Source organism: Pieris napi, chromosome 21 (assembly GCF_905475465.1).
Source record: "Pieris napi chromosome 21, ilPieNapi1.2, whole genome shotgun sequence".
Taxonomy (NCBI): Eukaryota; Metazoa; Arthropoda; class Insecta; order Lepidoptera; family Pieridae; genus Pieris; species Pieris napi.
The window spans coordinates 6,980,469-7,001,399 of NC_062254.1; the positions used below are offsets into that span (position 1 = coordinate 6,980,469).

At 32.6% G+C, this 20,931-nt stretch overlaps 1 protein-coding gene across 1 annotated transcript in view; it reads left to right on the top strand.

Moving 5' to 3' along the window:
- The window catches only part of LOC125060108 (E3 ubiquitin-protein ligase lubel-like), a 57,875-nt gene that overhangs the window by 5,020 nt on the left and 31,924 nt on the right, over positions 1-20,931 (top strand). Inside the window, exon 2 of the mRNA XM_047664824.1 lies at positions 7,513-7,690. The gene's annotated coding sequence lies outside the window, so the exon portion shown is untranslated. The remainder of the gene's footprint in view (positions 1-7,512; positions 7,691-20,931) is intronic.

Below are 20,931 nucleotides of genomic sequence, written 5' to 3' on the forward strand. Positions count from 1 at the left end.
TTTTGATAGACTATCATCCACTGTCCATAGAACGTTTAGATTTTTAAAATGTATTACATATTTTTTAAATACTATAATATATATATTGGTATTATATGTTCCGGCTCTTTCTTCTATAACTATCATTAAGTAATCAATTTTTTTGATACCATTAAATCAGTAGCACTACAACCTTTCAGGTCTGACCTTCAGAATTCTGTATCTGTTTCATGATCATTTGTCAATCTAATAGACAAGTCTGATCAGTTTCATGTTCCTGACACACGCCGTCGGGTTTTTGGGTCTAAGGCAAGCCGGTTTCCTCACGGTGTTTTCCTTGACAGTTCGCGCAAAAGTTAAATCTGCATTTAAAAATAAAGACCATTAGTGCACAGCTCAGGGATGAGAGTCACACGTTGAATCCACTAGGCCAAAACTGCCCTCTTTATACCATTATGTCAGGTATTTTCTTCCAAGCTCCATATCATATTAGATATCTTTACCTGACATCAATTTAAAACCAGGTTTAAAAGGGGATGATAATTCTAAAAAATCATCAAAATTTGCCATTAGATTCCACGCCATCTATGAACGAATCTTACAAACGTAGTTTCTCTAATCTAAATCTTACACACTATTATATTTAATATATTCGCGGTTCCCTTATTAATCTGTACATATCAAGACAATCATACAGTTGATTAATCCCAATTTGTTTTACTCCCGTGTTACCCGCTGGCGCATATGACTTGCTATGCCATTAGACAAAGCGCACGGCGGTTGGCCTTCGCGCGACCGGTCGACAACCGCCACTTACTTTCAAGAGTTATTTCGGACACAAACACCAGTCAGGCACCATTTACTACTCTAATGAATTGCCTTCCAATTGCCAAATATATTTTTTGCGTTACCGTCCTAATTGGTAATAGGTAAATTGAAAAAATTTAACGATTTGCTGCCTAAATGTGTCAATTCGAAATAAGCTCATGACACACCAATACCTACATAGTAAAAACAATAATTAAAAACGGATAAATAGAAAATTAAAACAAATTTAAAAAGTTTGGTCCGTGTAGCTAAAATGCTAACATTTCCTGTTTTCCAACGCTGTATTGCGATACTTATTCGTTGAGCGAGGAAAGCATTAGCTCTGGGTACTATCTTCCAAGTGCCAGCTTAAATCTTTAATTAGCGCCTCTGAACTTGAACCTCACGTCCCAAGGGAAGTAGACTCTTGAGTCTACTCCAAAGGGAATAAAATCAAAGTTGGAGTAAAGACTCTTATATTTGAGCCACGGCTGCGCCACTTTTCATGCTTGTCCCAGTGAGGTGAGACGGGGCTAACGTTTTGATAGAAGTACCATCCTAAGCCCGTCCCATCCTTCAGGGGATCAAATAAATAATAATTTGATACGACTCTGTAAATAACTTATGTACGAGTACCTACATATTGAAACCTATATTTAATAAATATGTGTTATAAAAAAAATATTGGTTGTTTGTAAAGTACCTAGGTTTACGATCGAGATGTTTACGTGATAACGTCTTATTGGTGATATAAGTTTTTGGGAAGTAAGGAATTAATGAAGATAACAATTTTTTCAAATTTTAAATTACATCTATCGTTTTATTCACACTTTTGATGATAAATTTCGGGTGTAAAATTACAAGTTTACTTATTCGACTATGATATACATTTTTCTTCATACATACATTCATACAAACATACTTTTATACATTTATACAACCGCACGAGAAAATCTCCATTCGTTTGTATGCCAGAGTGCTAGAGTGAGAGAGACGGAAGATCGGTCCACTCACTCGAACGCTATGCCAGCCTCCGCTCGTGAGGATTCCGCGTGACAAGTTTCACGGAATGACTGGCAGCGCTCGAGATGAGACGGGACATCGGTCCGTCTCTCTCTCGTTATACCTGCGATCGCGCTCGTGAGGTTTTGGTGTGACACAAGTTTCTGAACATGTCACCCGACTAAAACGATTTTAAAGACGTTATCACGTCAAAAAACGCATAATGCTTTTTAAAGTAATTCTAAATAGTATAAATATACAAAAAATGAATACAATTTGCGTGGAAGAATACGTATTATATCTTAATTTAATATTAAACATTTTGATTATCATTATCCTAATTCATCATCATCATTATCTTCAATGACTAGACAGTCCCTTATGGGCCTAAACCTCCTCAAGTATATTCCGCCATCGCAATTGATTTCGTACTTCTTGCGTCCGACTTCGAACACCTATTGTTTCGAGGTCCTTAACAACTCCATCCCACCAACGCAGCCTCGGTATACCCGGTTTTTTCTAGCAACCAGGTTATGAGTTCAGTCTACCATTCGGTACATATGTCCCAATCAATATCCTGTTGCATTTTATGAAATTTTTTTTAAGACGATTCACACCAATTGACCTAATCCCATGATAAGCTGATGAAGCTTGTGTTATGGGTACTAGGCAACGGATATACATACATATTATAGATAGATAGACATATAAATACATATTTAAACACCCAAGACCTATGCACAACACCAAATGCTCATCACATCGATGTTCGTCTCAGCCGGGGATCGAACCCGGGACCCATGGATTCGCAGTCAAGGGGTAGTAACCACTAGACCAATGAGTCGTCTAAATTGGACGATGTTGGCGTCGTCGCGGATGTTAGAAAGTCCTATTTCAAAAATAAAACAAAACTCATGAAAAATAGTCATCAATCTTATATTACTTAATCACATTTATTCGCTATTTGTTAGCGATATACATCTTCTCAAATAATTTTCACATAAATTCCACAGAGTTAATGGCTTCTATGTTACACGGTATTAATACAACCTGTTTTCAACGAGCTGGTAACCCAATATTTGTTTAGACATGATTGTGCTAAAACGTATGTTGTGCACACACTTTGTAAGGATGAAAAATATTTGTATAATAAAGCAATGCGCATAGATTAAAAATAACTGTCAAACTTGAGGAACCATTTGATTTTTCATCTGTGTTTTTTAAAGCCACACACATCACCTCACTTGTGCAGTGTTGGCCTAGTGGCTTCAGCGTACGACTCTCATCCCTGAGGTCGTAGGTTCGATCCCCGGCTGTGCACCAATGGACTTTTTTTCTATGTGCGTATATAATATTCGCTCGAACGTGAAGGAAAACATCGTGAGGACACCGACATATCTTAGACACAAAAAAAAGTCGACGGCGTGTGTCATGTACTGGAAGCTGATCACCTACTTGCCTATTAGATTTAAAAATGATAATGAAACAGATTCAGAAAACTAAAGAGGTTGTAGCGCCAATGATTTTATATTTTTTTTACACACATCACATACTTGCCTATTAGATAGACAAATGATCATAAAACATACAGAAACTGAGGCCCAGACCTAAAAAGGTTTTTGGTTTTTAATATGGGGGATAATCTCAAGTTAATACTGACTTTCAGATTGTTCCGAACAAAGTGCGATGTAAAATACAAAAGGCAGGGCAATTCCTAAATTAAATATATTTTATTTGAATTGCTATATTTAAAACTTAGCTACTTAGACAAGTTTCATAATAACCTGCAATTTGCATTATAATCGATCACGGTTCCATAATTATTATGACAGTTGACTCTTGATATGTGTCAAGTGGCGTAGAGTATACTGTATGATAGAGTAGGCATGTTTAGTCTATGAGTACTTATGCATGTACACGAGGACACTAGTAATTAATTATAAATGCACTACACATGTAATGCTCACTACATTAGCAATTAAATAAGCTCTTTATTGCTTTACGCAATCTAGTTACGCTTGCTTAGAGCAAATTCGATAATATTTCTGAAAAATAGAAAAATAACCTTTATATAGGTTCTAGTTTTTCCTTTCTGAATTACCTTATAGAATTTATATTTTCAAAATTAAAATTTCATAAAGAGAATTAATGAAATATTAGTATTTTATGTTTTAAATTTATTGAAATCTCGAATTGTAAATTAAAATGCCACGTGTTTTTATAATCGAAGAATTAAATTTAAAAATTTAAATGTATTAGTAGTGTGTATTAATTTTCGACACTTTTAATATTTTAATGACAATTAAATTCATTAAATTACTAACATATCTTCCTTTTAGATTTTTAGTTATAGATTTGTTTTAATATGAACAAGACTTAAAAATAAGTTTGCCAAAGAAGTTTCACTTCTGATATGTGTACTTTCTACGCACACACTTTTTTTTTACTTAAAACTTCTGATAATTGTAAAGCAAATTGTAAAATAGTATAATTTATATATATGGAGGTAAGGCGAGCACAACTCGACTTTCAGAGAAATAATAAATAACTCGGCATTTCTGGCATTTTTTAGTTACTATATTGTGTAGTATAAACAATGTTGAATGGCTCAATTGTTTCGCAGCTCAACGCCTCCTATGCAGTGCCTGCTCCTACGAAAGCTTGCAATCTCTTTATTGCCGAATCATGAGACATGTGATAACTCTTACGTCCTCAGAAAATCATGTATTTTCTATTAGTTTAACATACATCTATCATATAACCCATACGTAACGTGTTACGTAAATTTTGGTAATCGGTAGTCGAGGTCAACAGCGTTTGACATTTATATTGCTCATCGGAATAGAATTACGTAGTTTTAAAATTACCCATGTTCACAGCTTTCGTAACCATATTTTATACGGAAGAGAGATGAAAGCCAGATGCTCCAGAGACCAAAGATTTATCAAAAAATACAAAGTTATTACAAATATTGAATCGATTTTTGAAAAACATGTCGTATTGATAAAAAAATATTTCCACTCACAATATACACAAATATACATATAATAATAAAAAAATTGATAAAACATTGAAAAATTTTGATCCCTGTGGCAGTGTAACTTTAATGCTGGCAGCATTTCCTCGCTCTATTGCGATACCTATTCCTTGAGCGAGGAAAGCACCAGTTCTGGAGTCACCGGTATTATCTACCTTTAATTAGCGCCTGTACACTTGAACCCCACGGCCCAAATATATAAAAGATAAAAATAGTTTTAACATAAATTGTATGCGAGTCCGATCAATGTCATACAATGCAATGCGATATAGTTTCCAAACGCAAAACATCTGAGTAATTATTTACATTATTCACAACATTTTACGAATTTAGACTGGTCGTAAGACTCAAATTAAATTATTTATCAGTGTTGAATTCGGTAGTCACAAATCTGTACGACTGTTTTTGTAGTGCCCGAGAGAGAATAATTAAGAAAATGTTATATATACCTACCTATTATTTAGAGTTAGTAACAATACGGTCTTCGCCATAGGTATATTAGTATTGGTTAGTAAACAAAACAAAAAACTTCTATAGTGGGGCATTCAGGAAACCATTGGTACACTATGCATCAAGGATGCCGCCATTTTCCGAATGATGGCATTAAAACCGTCATTATTATGTATATTGATGTCAAAATGTTTCTTTCTGATATCACTACATTTTATAAAACAAAGTTCTCCTTCGCATTAGTCTGCCTGTTCTCAAAAAAACTCAAAAACAACTGCAAGGAGTTCCACATAGAGTGATTTATGTATGTAATTTGTCAAAGTTGTGCGTAAAATTATAAATAAAACTATAATTGTTGAAGAAAGTCAAAAATATGACTCAATATATAGCCATAGAGTGCCTAGCTATATATTGAGTCATATTTTTTAATAATATAATTAATTAATTTTAATATAAATAGCATAAGGAAAGTATTTTGATGTTCATGATAAAACTATTAAATATCCCAAACAAGGATTTTCTTGACCGCAAAGGTCCTCAAAACCTAGGAAATATAATCTAGATTAAGCCTTGGCTATAAGTTTTACAATTACCTCAGATATGCGGAAAAATATATCTCTATTTAATATAAATGTATTAAATGGCTCTTAATAAAAAAAGTCTACAACATACTGGCGACGTTATATTGAAATCTGTTTCGTGATCATTTAATGTTTCTTAATAGACGAGATATTGATCAGCCTTCTGTGCCTGACACACGCCGTCATCTTTTTGGTCTAAAGTTTTCTCACGTAGTTTTTCCATGACGGCGTGAGCAAACGTTAAAATGCGCAGAAAAAAATGAAATGTAATAGAAAGTCCTTTGGTGCACAGTCTGGGTTCGAACGTACAACCTAAGAGATGAAGCCACTAGGAAACAGCTAAACATTATGATGAGGCTTGATTAAGTTAGCATATAAAGGAATTCATGAACTAAAAAAAAGTGACTAATTAAGATGAAAAATTTAATAGATAGGATATTTTTTTTAATAAACATTACGTACATGTTAAACATCAGATGATTTAAACAAATGAAAAAACAAAGTAAAATCTTATAAATTACGAGTATTACAATTTCAGTTTGATTTTGTTAATTTTTCATGAATGTTTCTTAAATACAATGCACGGAGTTTTACGTATTGCAAAACTGCAACCTTTAAAATCTTTGCTCTAGTGAACTTGGTTTAATTAAACACAAACTAAGACAATAACAAAGCACAGTGATCGACCTTTGTTTTTTCCCACAAAGCAACTACACCGAGTGATTAAAGCATTTACGCAATTTTTCTTTATTTGTACATGTTTGTTGTCTTAAGGATAATATTTATAAAGCTTGCAACACGATGATGTGCAACGGATATATAAAACACGCTTAGAAGCTTAACATATAAAAGTTAATTATATATGTACTTAATACGTCATCCTAGATAAACAGTTTACGTACGTAAAAATAAATATTTTTGTACTTGTCAAACTTAGAATCTCCGCGTTACCAACTAAGGCAAGCATCGACTTCTTGCCTTAAGGCCGATTTACATTATCTTAGTGTTTAGGAGAGTGCTTTAGGATAGTACTCTAGTTGAAACATGTAAACGCTACTTGCTTTAGTAAACGCTACGCTAAAGAACTTGCCTTTCAAGTTGTACTAAAGCACTCTCCTAAACACTAAGATAATGTAAATCGGCCTTTAGTTATCGTTAAGGTATTTTTGATCCTTATAAGCTAAATAATAACAATTCTTGTATGCTTTAACATTACTGTTAATGAAGTCAGTACACGGTTAACAACTTATAAGTAACAAGTCACGAACATTAGATTACCTTGAAGCTTTTCAGATGTTTGAAATAAATCGTTTTTACTTAAAAATATTTTATTACATTCTTAATACAATGAAATATATATATATCAATGTAAAGAAATGATTGATTTGAACTAACGGGCAATTTAAAAAAAAAATAACTGATAAAACCAAAAAAGTGTTTGTTAAAAGAGGTTAACTGTCAAATCAATTGCAATATCTGTTTGAGTTACAGATTTCGGAGGATTTAATTTAAATAGTGATTAAATATATTACATAGATATTGTTACTTAGAAATAATGAATAAAAGCCACGAACTTATAGTACTAGTGTAGATTCTAAAGTCATATTTTTATATTATAAAATGATACATTTTAAACGTAAATCGTTTCTTTTGCAGATAGTGAGGTGCGATCAGTGACTGTGATCACGTAATCGAACGAAACTTACGAGTATTCGATATATCGAAATGCTTTCATTGTGAAATCAACTAATCGAGTGCCGATTCGAATAAACCATAGACTAAGTGAAGTGCTTTGCTCCAACGCCAGGCTCTTCAATCTTCTGGCTTCTTCTTGGTGAGTATTTAATATATATTTTTTACTAAAATCCTAATTGATAAACCTCTTGTACATTGAGAAATCTCTATCAATATCATCACAATATTTAGATAAACATTCACTTCATATACAGCATTCTTAATCTTTATAGTAATAAAAATAAGTAAAAATTGATAAATACTTACAGTGTACCTTTAATGCTGGCAGCATTTCCACCTGTATTACATTGTTGCGAGTAATATTTTTCAAAGAAAGCTTGCGTACTAAAAATAATTCTTAAGTGATATTAAGTCATTTTTAAGGTTAATAAAAAAACGTGTGACCTGTGTCGTATTTATTAAGAAAAATTAAGGAAAAAAAATACTAGTAATTTACGAAAAAAAGGGCGGCGGTTAAGCTTCCGAATGGATTTCTAAATAAACGATTAATGTCAAAATCGAGTCCTTACGTTAATTATGACATATGTCAATTTTGGCATGACTCTGAGTTGTAACCTTAACTGAATGAATAAAGGAACTGGTGTTCACGTAATGATATATAATTCATTATCTACTCTCTGTCTTAAACGATTCTACTTACTTTAAAAAAATAACGTGTTTGTAAGTTGCGACATAGGTATTCTCAGTTTCATAACTTTAAGGTTGAGCCGAATTAAAAATGTTAAACTTTCTGAATTGCATCAGACGACAAAAATTATTTTGAATGCAATGGAAAGCTTATTGGACCGGTTATGACATCCGCTTTCTGTTTTTACTTTTATTCACAATTCGGAAACGTAAAGCATTCATTTCTATACTGAGAAGCACCCTAATGGGGACTTGCCGGCGACCTTCCGTTTTCTTTTACAGTACGAAATAAATATTATGTCATAAACGCAGAATGTTCTTAGTATGCCCGAAGGTAATATTTTAAACATTATCTGTTATTTTCATAGCTGTCATGTATTTATATTCGATATATTATAAAGCGAAGTGCACTACTACATCGATCATGACCCAACTCGGCATACGGACCCGCCTGTGTACCATATGCCGACAACGAATTATGTCAGCCATACAATGCGCAGAGGCGATGAGAACTTGGCGAAACTGATCGTGGTTAGTAACACAGAAGGCAATGGATCGCGTGCCCGTTCATCAACCAGATTGACCGATCAAGTGAAAGACTCATCGTCATCAAAACTGTACACTGTAATTAGAGAGGTACTGGACAGAAACCCGTGGATCAGATTGGCTACTCTAGATGTTTCCTTTTTGACCACCATGCTCAGACATGAGCTACCGGGCTAACAGGCTTTTGCCTGCAAGGATTGATGCATGACAAAGGGGTACACGTATAATTTGTCAAGGTTTACGGGGTTCAAAATTAAAAACAGTCTCATTTAGTTAAGCTAAAGTGAAAGTCTATTGAAACCTAATCAAACATGATTGAGAGCATTGCATTTCTGTATTTCATTACTAAGACACGTTGAAAGTACATAATATAAATCAGAGTTTGTTCATTACCTGAATGTTAGAAAATATAACTAGTGTGACCTTGATGACAACCGGACAACAATTTTCTATCAGCGAAACGCAAATTGCAACCTCATTAAACTGCCTACCTCATGTCAACATTTGTGGCATATTAAAATGTAATTTTGTTTCATAACCAAATATGATTTAATATTTGAAATCGGTTGCAAAAGATGTGTTTAAATTATGTTATTGAAACAAATGAAAGGTATTTAAATGTACATTTTTGGGAAAAAAAGGTATTTAATTGTACAACCGAAAGGTGAGAAAGAAAAACTATAGCCCATACTTGGAGTCTATTTCAGGCATTTAGTAAAGATTTAATGTTAAATTAGTTCACCAAACATCTAAGAAAGCTAATGAAATCTTTTACTGTCTTAACTTTGTTATATATGTCCGGCAACTTCGTTTTGTTACTAAACTACCATATATATTAACTTAACTATATATATAACTACGTATAATTATTAAAATACTATTCAATTTTTTATTTGGATACACCAGTTTCTGTCTTTAATGGACGAGTCGAATATGGCTGTTAGTTTTTAGTATATAATATCAAACCTATGTATAGACAAACCACATTTTGCCAGACAGTTTTATGTTTCATCGCCGGTATAGCTACTTGTCAATCAAGGCCGTAATTCACACGAAACGAAGATCGTAGACAAATTCTTAAAAAGTTTCATTTTTAATCGATTCATTAAAATTAATTATGCACGATTAATAAATCTCAAACACCGAGTGAATGGTTTCCCTTCATTTTCTAGAAAAGCGTGTCAAAGATTTGAAGTAGCGTCGCATCTATTTGATGTTCATTACATCCGTCATTGAAACATGAACTGTCATATTACAAAATGACATTTCTTATAATACATATATGCATTATGCACACAATTATATTATTATGTTTAATTGTTCTTAAAGAAAACGACGGTTAAGCTTTTTTTAAAACAGTTTATTAAAGTTTTGGCGCATTTAATAATTAATACGAGTATAAATGAAACGAACAGATTTTAAATTCGGTATTAATATTTCCCTCTAATTTCACTGTCACTGATCCGGATGCTCTTTCAATGTCACGAACATCGGACAAAACGAGTTTTAATTGAGGATATCAAATATTTATATAAAACCAGTCAAAATAATATTGACAACATCCACTGCTTTTTATCCGCGATTCACATGGAATACGACCAAAACACATGCTTTGTCATCGACTTTGTTTTCATTAATATGCTTCTTTTTTTTTCAAAAAATACCAGTAATATTGTTGTTAGTAATACCAGTTTTTAAGTACACAAATATATTGTAATTCAAGTACATTTAATTGTGTACTTAGTTGGTTGGTTATTAAATAATAAATTATTATTATTTACACCATCATCTGTAATCACCTTTCAATTTGAATGTAATCGGCAATAATTATACTTTACTAGAAATTTTTTGAACGTGTACAACTTATACGGAATTAGCCTTGGGGTTCATAGTTAATGTACTTATTATGTGTTTATTACAAGAATATTGCGTCGTGAAAGCTGCAATACAATCAAACAAAATTATCTTGGATGTATGGAATATAATAACAATTCAATAAGTGAAAACTCGTAAGTTATATTTTGAGAAAGTTGCTCATATGTAATGCACTTGTATGAATCCTAAAATACGTATTACCTTTAAGGGATTGGTTAAGAGAAAGTGTTAAGGTGTGGCTAACTGGATGTATCTCAGTTTTTCTGTATTATAAATGCAGTCTATGAATGGTCATAGATTAATGTATAAGCGGATATCCTGTATTGTGTGTCTATAGGTGATTTATTTATGATTTTTAATATACAAAAGAAAGAGCTGAACAATAGGAAAGTAATACAATTATTAAACTTATACATAAACTAAATCAGTGACAATTGATAAGCGTGTCTCTAGTCTAGACTTAGACTAAAAGCGTCATTGACAGTCTTGTTCTTTTTTAAAGTCGACGGACCAGGTGCTGTACATCCTCGAATTTTACACTAAATGATACAGTTTCATGGATATTAGATGTTAACCAAAATCCAAACGTTGACCTCGTACATACAAGAAGCTATTTACATTAACCATTTAAAATTTATTGTAAATCGAATAGTGTTTACAAAAGAGTTTTGACAGCCAGAAGTCACAGATTAACAATGTAATATAACTATTGACAATCATGACAGATGAATTAGCTAGAGTTGAAGTGTTTGATTTACAATTTATCATAATAAATAACAATGATTTTTGACTTAAGAAAGGAATTAGTTACATTTCATATACATTTAAATGATAGATACATGTGACGAACAAAGAATGACGCCATTTGCAATGACGCCGTACTTTACTGCGACTTTACTATGTTCTAAAATATTTAAAAAACTTATGATTTATAAATGAATCGATAGTCTAAGTCTAATTAGGTTTTTGGGACACTGAAAGCCGTTCGAATGGTATTTAATATCGAAAGCGTTTAAATTAGTAAGTTCTCGCGAAATCTATGCTGCGAGATAATTAGGCAATAAAAATATATACCTCGACATTGCTTCGATACTGTTTATTTACATAATTTTATTGAGATTAATTGAGCCTGTATAATTTGAGAAAAAACCTCGTGAAATTGGTCATTGCACATATCTTGCATTTAAAAGAAAATAATTTGACATTACACTGGTAGACGAGCGCTTTAGACCATTTTATCCAACTTCTGTACTAGGTAATATATACCTAAAAAGTTAGTCTAATAATCTGGCGTTTATAAGAGCATTATAATTGTTATTTAAATTATGTATAAAAATCCTCTTGCGTAATGCATATTCATGATATGAAGTAACATACCAAGACACCAAAACCAGAAATGGTTGAAGCCGTTTATGGCACTAGGTAGCTTTCCTCTGTCTGGTCATCAACCGAGCTTCAAAGTTCTTTAAAAAGGGAAATTATACTGGATTTCACTATTCATGCTATCTTCGAACTTAAAAACATGCGCACTACAATGGCCCTTGCCCTCGCGTTTCTCTCTTTATAATTGCGTATCAAACATCTGTTCCTTGTGGGCGTCAAATGCCGGATTTCTTTAGCTGACGAGTTTAATTGCTATGAGTGCACACCGATTAAGATGTACACCCTCAACACAGGCTAAGTAAGGCTCTTTTCAAAGTTTACTACTCTAAATCATATAATTTAACTTTTAAAAATAAGATAGAAAGAACCAGTTGCGCTACAACCGTCTGAGCCTGGGATTTATTATATTTCGTAGTCATTTGTTTTTTTTCTCATAGGCAAGATGATCATATGAGTTTCCTCATGATGTTTTCCTTTTCGAGTCAATATTAAATTCACATAAGTCCACTGCTCGCAGATTGCGAATGTAAGTTAGAATTAAACTTTTCATACTTAAACATGGAATCGAAAATAATGACTTTTGGTGTAGTGTGTATAGGCTTGCTTGTGGATAAAAGTAGTATTAGTGGCTAACGTTGAAAAGAATAGGATTGTTCTAGAAGAAGTGTCATAGCAACTGTAAACCGCGATGGGCAAGTGTAAATAATTACGTAAGATGCGTCGTAATTCCCTCTTAATGTATAGTTTACCAATCAAACCAACAGACATATAATCGCAACGTCGTGACTATAATATTCTTGAAGTTTATTTAAATTATATTATGTATTTGTTTAATAGATGAAATTAACAAGTAATCTTCCTTTCGCTTTAAATAAAGTGTTACGTAACGTGAAAATTATGGATGTGAAAATACTTAAAAATAAGATTTTTTTTTAACAATTTAATATAGAACAATTATTATTTGAAAACTTACTAAACCTAACAAGTTCTCTTCACTTTTATGCAGCCCCTTAGTTGAGCGTCGCTAGCTAGAGTTTCTTCACAAGCTTAATTTTCAATATAGAAAAACAATGCATTAAAAATTTAAAAATTATCTATCTAACCTGATCTGCATGATCACCTAATAATCTGTGCCATCCAGACCAATAGTTGCTATAAATTTGACGATTATTTAAATGATTTTAATCCTTGGGATTGATTTGGTCCAGTTGAGACAATTTGCACGACTCAAAACTTGGCGATTAAAAAGAAAATTTTGAGTTTGAGTTTTAATAATCTCAGGAGATTTAGTTTATGCCATCCGTCAGCATCAGAACATACATGGTTCAATTCGAATTCCAAGGCGTAGAGCAATAATACCTGCTTACCTCTAAAGATTAAATACAATTTGTATTAAATGTTTCGACAAACTTTACAAAGCAGAAATATAGAAATATATAAATCAGTGGCGCTACAACCTTTTTAGGTCTGGGCCTCAGATTACTGAATCTGTTTCATGATCATTTGTTAATCTAATAGACATGTAGGTGATCAGCCTCCTGTGCTTGACACGCGCCGACGACTTTTTTGGGTCTAAGGCCGATTTCCTCAGGATGTTTTCCTTCACCGTTCGAGCGATTGTTAAATGCGCACCTAGAAAGAAAGTCCATTGGTGCACAGCCGGGGGTCGAACCTACGACCTCAGACCTCAGGGATAAAATTCGCACGCTGAAGCCACTAGGCCAACACTGCTCAAGGTCAACAAAGCAGAAATATACTTGTCTATATAAAAAAATTAATTTAATGCAGTTGTGAAAATGAATCTACCCTGTTCAATCAGGCTCACGAATAGTTGAAGCAGCTTGTCAATAGCCTCAATATTAAACTAGTTCCTGATGGTTGCGTCAGCTCATACGACACCTCGTGTACCAATATTTAGCGAGTTTCACTATCATTACCGTCAATGCAAAACGTCAGTGAAATCGCAAACATCTGTTTAGGTCGTGATGGCAGCTCGTGATCTCTTCGTTATGTTATAAAAAAATATGCAATATCGCAGAGACTCATTTGCTTATAATTTCCGTAGATTTAAAAGTATATCAGATATCTTCTTATATAAATTATAGTTTATTTTCTCTCACATCGGTTCACTCCACTAAAGCCCGATGATAAACACTTGGCTTTTTAAATGCATAAGCAGAAAACCAATCATCAACCTTTAAATAATATTTGTTGTCACATTTGTAATACGTTCTACTTCTTAATCTAAGAATAAATTTTATTCAACTCATGTCACTTAAATGTACCTTAACGGTATATAATTAGACTGCCGTGAGACAATAATAACAGCATGTAACTAGTTATTTAACTGTAAGAGCCTTAAACTGGTTATTATTTTGAATTAACTTAGGCAAAAATCGGTTGCGATATGCAGTCTTCAAGAATAGTTTATGAACTTGTTATATAATCTTTATTAAAGAGATTTTGGTTTGAGTAGTAGTACTTTAAACTAGATAGTTTAAAGAAAGTAAGGAAAGGAGGAAGGTCTGTATGCGCAATCAAAAGGTTTCAATCAATAAACAAATGAAGACGAATAACAATCTAAAGTGTTTTGTAGCGTCTTACTATAATTTCAGACAATTAACTCCTGTTTATTAGTTTATTTAAAAATGGCGCCAAATAATTTATTAAAACAATAAGAATAAACGATATAGGATTACTGAGAACGATGGGATGTTATTTAGTCATTCATTAAAAATATTCCTAGAAATTATGACACGAAGGAATCTATAGACAATAAAAGTATAAAAAATAAAATATAGATAATGTAGAATTGTAATGGTCAATAAGTATCGTAATATGTGCAGTAGTTTTTGATTTTATTCGTTACAAAAATATGAAATCTTTTCTCTCTGTAATTTAGTATAAAAGTAATTCTATATTTTTTATGTTCTGTTTGTGTGTGTATGTTGTTAAGTTTTTTATGTTCTCAGCGCGGATTCGCATAAGCTACATTAAGTTATACAACTATCGCATTAACTGTTAGATGAAATTGAATTGATGATAAAAAAAATTAAAGATTATTAAATGAATAAAAATTTAATCGTTCTCAAATATTCCCTATGAACACCGCTCATAACTAATTAAGAACAATTAATATAACACGATCACGTAAGGAAACCACTTAATTAATTGAACGTAATTTCGAAAGTTTGACAAGCTATATATCAGCCGCTAATCTAACTTTCAATTCGTCAATAAACTGAGTAAGCACATTTAAGCTTACAACTTTTACTTGGCATTGAATTGCTACCAGCTGGTATGCAACCTTCAACGTCAGACAGAGATAATCACCGCTTAAATTAATAATTGTAGGCAAAGTTACCGAATACTTAAACTTGTTCCCAAAATAATGATAGAGACAATTACGGGCCATTGTCTTCTTAATAAACATCTCTTGGTCCTTGGCGCAATAGACAGTCTATGCAGAGACTGTTTCAGCGCGGAGGAATCAGTCAACCACTGTGACTTTCCAACCAACAGAAATTTTCAGGAAACTTCTAAGCTTCTGAAAGGAACTAGGCTGGCTTAATTAGCCAGGACTTAACGCAAATGAGCATCTAAGTGAAACTGAGTCCACACTACACTACACACTTATTAAACTTGTCAATATAAGAGGTATATAGACAAGTTTAATAAGTTTATATGTCTTTATACCACTCTCAACTAATATCTGGTCGAAGTGAGATGCGCCTGATTGCAAATAAAATCTCCCATTTGTCATATGGTCCGTATGCAGTGAGTACTACATTTTGTAGCTTTTAAATACTGTAATAATAAAAGAGCCTTTATTCAATTATAATTTTGAATTGGTCATATTAAAAATATACAGAAGGTATACATATGGCCTTCGAACAAGTGACGGCCTTCCACATACTTCACTAATGCTAGACAAATAATAAACTGAATGTTTTTTTATCGTACAAAAAATATCTGTCTTGTTTCTATACGCAGTTAATTTAGATGCATTTGAACCGTTACTTCTCAAACCGGATACGAATAGTTGAGCTTTGAAAGTCCAAGTTACGTAATACGTTTAATTGATTGACTATTTGTATTCAATGGATTGCTATTTCCGTAAACGTTTGGTTATAACTTTGTAGTAATTGATATCTGAAGTCGCGAAGGAACGTGTCAATTCATTTTTGTAAGGCAGAGTAGGGTTACCTGGAAGTGATAACCCTACCTACCCCTAGATAAGCTCGGTATGAGGTAGTATTTCATGAACAGGTGAAGAACCAGAAAATGTTGTACCTCCAGGAATCGAACTCAGTATCTCCTGTTAGAGAATATTATGATTATTTCATTTTCAACCAATAATTAGCAACTTTTTCATTAGTGTTACACAACTATATTATAAATATGTTCATTACGAATTTTATACATAGAGAAATTCAACATGCGTCATTACGACAATTCTCACACCAGAGAAAGACAAAATGCAAGTTTATTATTCATTGTTATGTAATTCTCACCTTTGTTTTATATATTATCTAAACTTTTGCACAAAAATATTATTAGCGAAAGTTTGTCTATCGACACGTTGTTACTTAATCCGAAACAGTTTTGTCAGGAAAAGAATAAACACTATGTTATGATAAATTGAATTTAAAATAAGAATGAAACAATCTTACCAATTCTGTTCACGATATAAGAATATTAGGATAGGAGAGGAGACTTACATAGTTATCGCAAATATCATCTAGACAACAGAACGTATGTACGTTCATCAAAATCAGGAGATTTTATCGACTAATTTTGTCACATTTATAATTCCCTATACTCTGTACGTACACATTCGTACTATGTCAGGATTCACACAGACTCATTCGATGCCTAATTTCGTTTGTTCTTAATTAAAAACTGATTGATATTCCGTTATGCATAAGTCGGCGGTAGAACGCCTACATTACCTTAGGCGAATACTTTTTATGTGAGGTCAAGAATCGGAATAAACACGATAGCTGAAATCGAGAGTTGTCGTGGGTGCTTGTGGCCCTGAGAACAGTTTTTAATTATAAAAGTTTGTACAGTTATGGCGAACTTGGAGTTCTAACTTTTAATTTTCCCTTCAAATAGTAGCTATAAGTGTTAGCTCTAATCAGGTATATTAAAGCGTTTGCATGCTGCGTTATGTATGTTTTTTGTATAAGGTTATTTGTATAATCTCTTTATTATAGTCTTGTTTAATTAAGTTTTACTTTATATGCTGTAGATAATACTAGTTTAAGATATAACCAGTATTTCGTAATATATTATGTATCGGTTTGGATGAAGTTACTAAACTTTAAAAATGTCAAGTTTGTAATGCACAATTAAAGAAAACATTAACGAAAAAATGTTTAAAAACATAATAAAAAAAAATTTGTTCGATTTGGAGACTCTTGGACCGTAGGGTTTTAGTGCACAACCTAAAAAATTAAACTTAAAGCTATATTTTTTTTGGTTTTTAATGATTATTATTATATAACCTACATAAGGTTAAGAATTAAGTATTGTAAATACTCATTCGTTTGTTATTTTAATTTAAAAAAATATAATTATGTTCGTGATATATTAAAAAAATAATCATATATTCATACTTCCCATTTAGATAATTTAACTAATATGATAATTGGTTGTAATCACGCAAAAATTGAATTATATTTTATGCGAACATGAAAAAGACATTAGAAATAACCTTACAATTGCAAATTATGATTCGTGAATATATATTTAAATGAGGAAGTGTGTTCTTACCTTAACTTTAATATTACTTATTAATATAGATGGATTATAAGTGGTCCATTAAATCACGAAATTACCTTAGCCGTAACAAGGTTATATGAATGAGTTCATATAGCCTTACAATGTGCAGAGGTGATAATAACTTGAAGAAAGTAATGGTTGGTAGCACAGAAGGCAGTGAAGCAGAAAACAGTGTCTAGAGTTTTGACTCCTACACTGAAATAAGAGAGGCGACACAGAAACCGTTGGTGAAAGATAATCCGTTACCTTTGCTGACTACGAACTTCAAACATAACTACTGACCTCAGTGATGCCAAGTTCGGGGTTTTCTCTCAAATTTAGGGGGTTTTAATTTACATTTATACAAGAAATAAAAAAATTCGTTAAAAACGCACGATTCTATACCATTTATATTAAGGTACTGTTTTACAATGTATGTATAAAGTACCAAATAGCTATGCAACACATAAATTATTTGGAAGATAATTATGTTATTTGACACTTCATCGGACTCATAAGTAATAAATAACTAATTTGGAACTTATGTAGAACTTATCCATACATTGTGAAACAGACCCTTAGCCTCTAACCCAACCAATAAACTAGAAAGGTTGTTTTTTTTTTTATAGAACAGGGGGCAAACGGACAGGAGGCTCACCTGATGTTAAGTGATACCGCCGCCCATGGACACTCTCAATGCCAGAGGGCTCGCGAGTGCGTTGCCGGCCTTTCAAGAATTGGTACGCTCTTTTCTTGAAGGACCCTAAGTCGAATTGGTTCGGAAATACTTCAGTGGGCAGCTGGTTCCACAAAGTGGTGGTCTCTCCAAGATCGAAATGACAGCTATTTTATACAACTTGAATGTATATTTATTTCTTATATGAAGTTATCTGTCAAAACGAGTGTACAACAATAAGTTTAGGGGTTTTTAATCGATCTTTAGGCGTATTTAAAGTTGGTCCTTGGGGGAATATTCTGTAGGAGTTTGCAAGAGAGTACCAAGGGTATTTTAGGGCAGATTCAAATTTTACTTTTTCAAGCTTTTTTAACGTAACTGCACAGCTCTCTGTATAAATACAGCTATGTATTATAACTATACAACAACAGTTTTACGAACTTTCTTAACTTAGACTTATGAACATAACTAAGTAGACAATTAGGATGATTACTTCGAAAGTAAATTCCAGTATTATCTCAATGAGAAGTGACATCATCTCTAATGAAGCACACGATGTATAATCGGTCGTTGACCCGCGCTTTTTCTAATACTTTTTATCTCGCGTCGGAAAGTCTTTTATTTGTGGTCGTGACTTTAATTTTCAATATATTAGAAATGGCGATGATTTAAGACATGATCTTTAGATTATCGATTCTTCGCAACTCGGTGTTGAGTCACCGCACATCCTTAAGCGTAATAACTGACAGTTCTCCAGTTAGATTCGACTATGGCTAGAACAGACAATAGACAATAGAAAACCACTCTTTCTTTCCTAAATCTGAGTATACACTTAATATATTTATAACACCATCTACGACCGTATTGGCCTAGTGGTTTAAACGTGCGACTCTCATCAGGGGTCGTAGGTTCGATCCCCGCCTGTGCACCAATGGACTTTCTGTCTATGTGCGTATATAACCCTCGCTCGTTCGGTGAAGAAAAACATCGTGAGGAAACCAGGAATACATTAGACCCAAAAGTCGACGGCATGTGTCAGGCACAAATGGTTGATCGCGGAATAGATACAGAAATCTGAGGTCCAGACCTAAAGGGTTGTAGAGCCATTGGTAAATAGATTGCTAGCCAAAGTGCAACCTTATAAAATATTCTTTTAAATGTAAGATTAGGATAATACACTCCGGAAGTACGGGATGTACTAAGTACATGTTCATAAAAAGCAGTTAAAAGCTTTGCAATGTAATTTTGACCTGATGACGAATACCGTTACAACGATATACTCCTAATTCTGCCTTTAACACCTAATGTTATACTGATGTTCAGCTCGACTGCATAGCTTCAAATGTATAAGTATGAAAATAGGTTGTATAACCAGTGCATAAAGCTGAATTTGGCTTAACAAATTTCGTGGAATGAAAGTAATTTGCAAGGCTCTTCACCTATTGAGTAACAGTTGAACAATGCCATTGACTAAATATAACTAGTTTTACCGGTGAATTTGTCTCCCTAAAATATAAACCGAGTAAGCTACTCTAGATTTTTAATTTTATTGATTTAATAAAAAAATATTTCTAAAGTTAAGTGTCTTTATTATTTAAAAACTAGAATGAACACTCTTAGGATTTTATCATTACCTTAGCATAACATTGAAATTGGATTATAACTATTTTTATTTAACTTGTAACTTAACTCGAAACTGTTCGAGATCGTGCTTTTCATAAGTAACTTCAAACGTCAGATTACTATTAAAATGAATTATTTTTAAATATAATAAACGCGTCAGAAAATTGTGTAGTTTTCTGACGCGTTTTGTTTCCAATATTAGAAACTGCTTGGACTTATAAATAGTAAATTAATTAGTGTATCATTTTGAGCATTCTATGTAATAATAACATAATTTTTTATTTACAGCATACGCCAAATTTTAACAAAAAATATTACACATCGCACAATTAAAAGTTTTATCCAATAATACCAGAAACCGTTATGGTACATTAATCTTCATATAGGAAAAACCTAACCTAATTTAAATTATAAAATAAAACAATTTGCATAATAAAATTTGCATGTAAAACATTATATAATAACAATATTTTTGTCTCATACTTGGCGCCTTTACTTGAAGAAAAAACTAACTCAATCGTAATTAGGTTACAAACATAGCAATTGCGGAACTATGTAACCGCCTATTTCTTAACAGTAAGCAATTACTGTTTAATTAACAAATTCCTAATTAATTTGTATAATCATCAACTAATTTGCTAATCTTCATAATCGTAAATAGTACAAGATGAAATCAAGGCTATTTACACATAAACATCACGTAATAGTGTTATAAATATTGTAACAGCTGTACCTAGTAGAGCCAGCGCCTTCTATGGAATCTGAATGGAAAGTACTGATATATTAAAATTTCGAGAGTAGAATTCGAGTCAGGAAAATCTAGG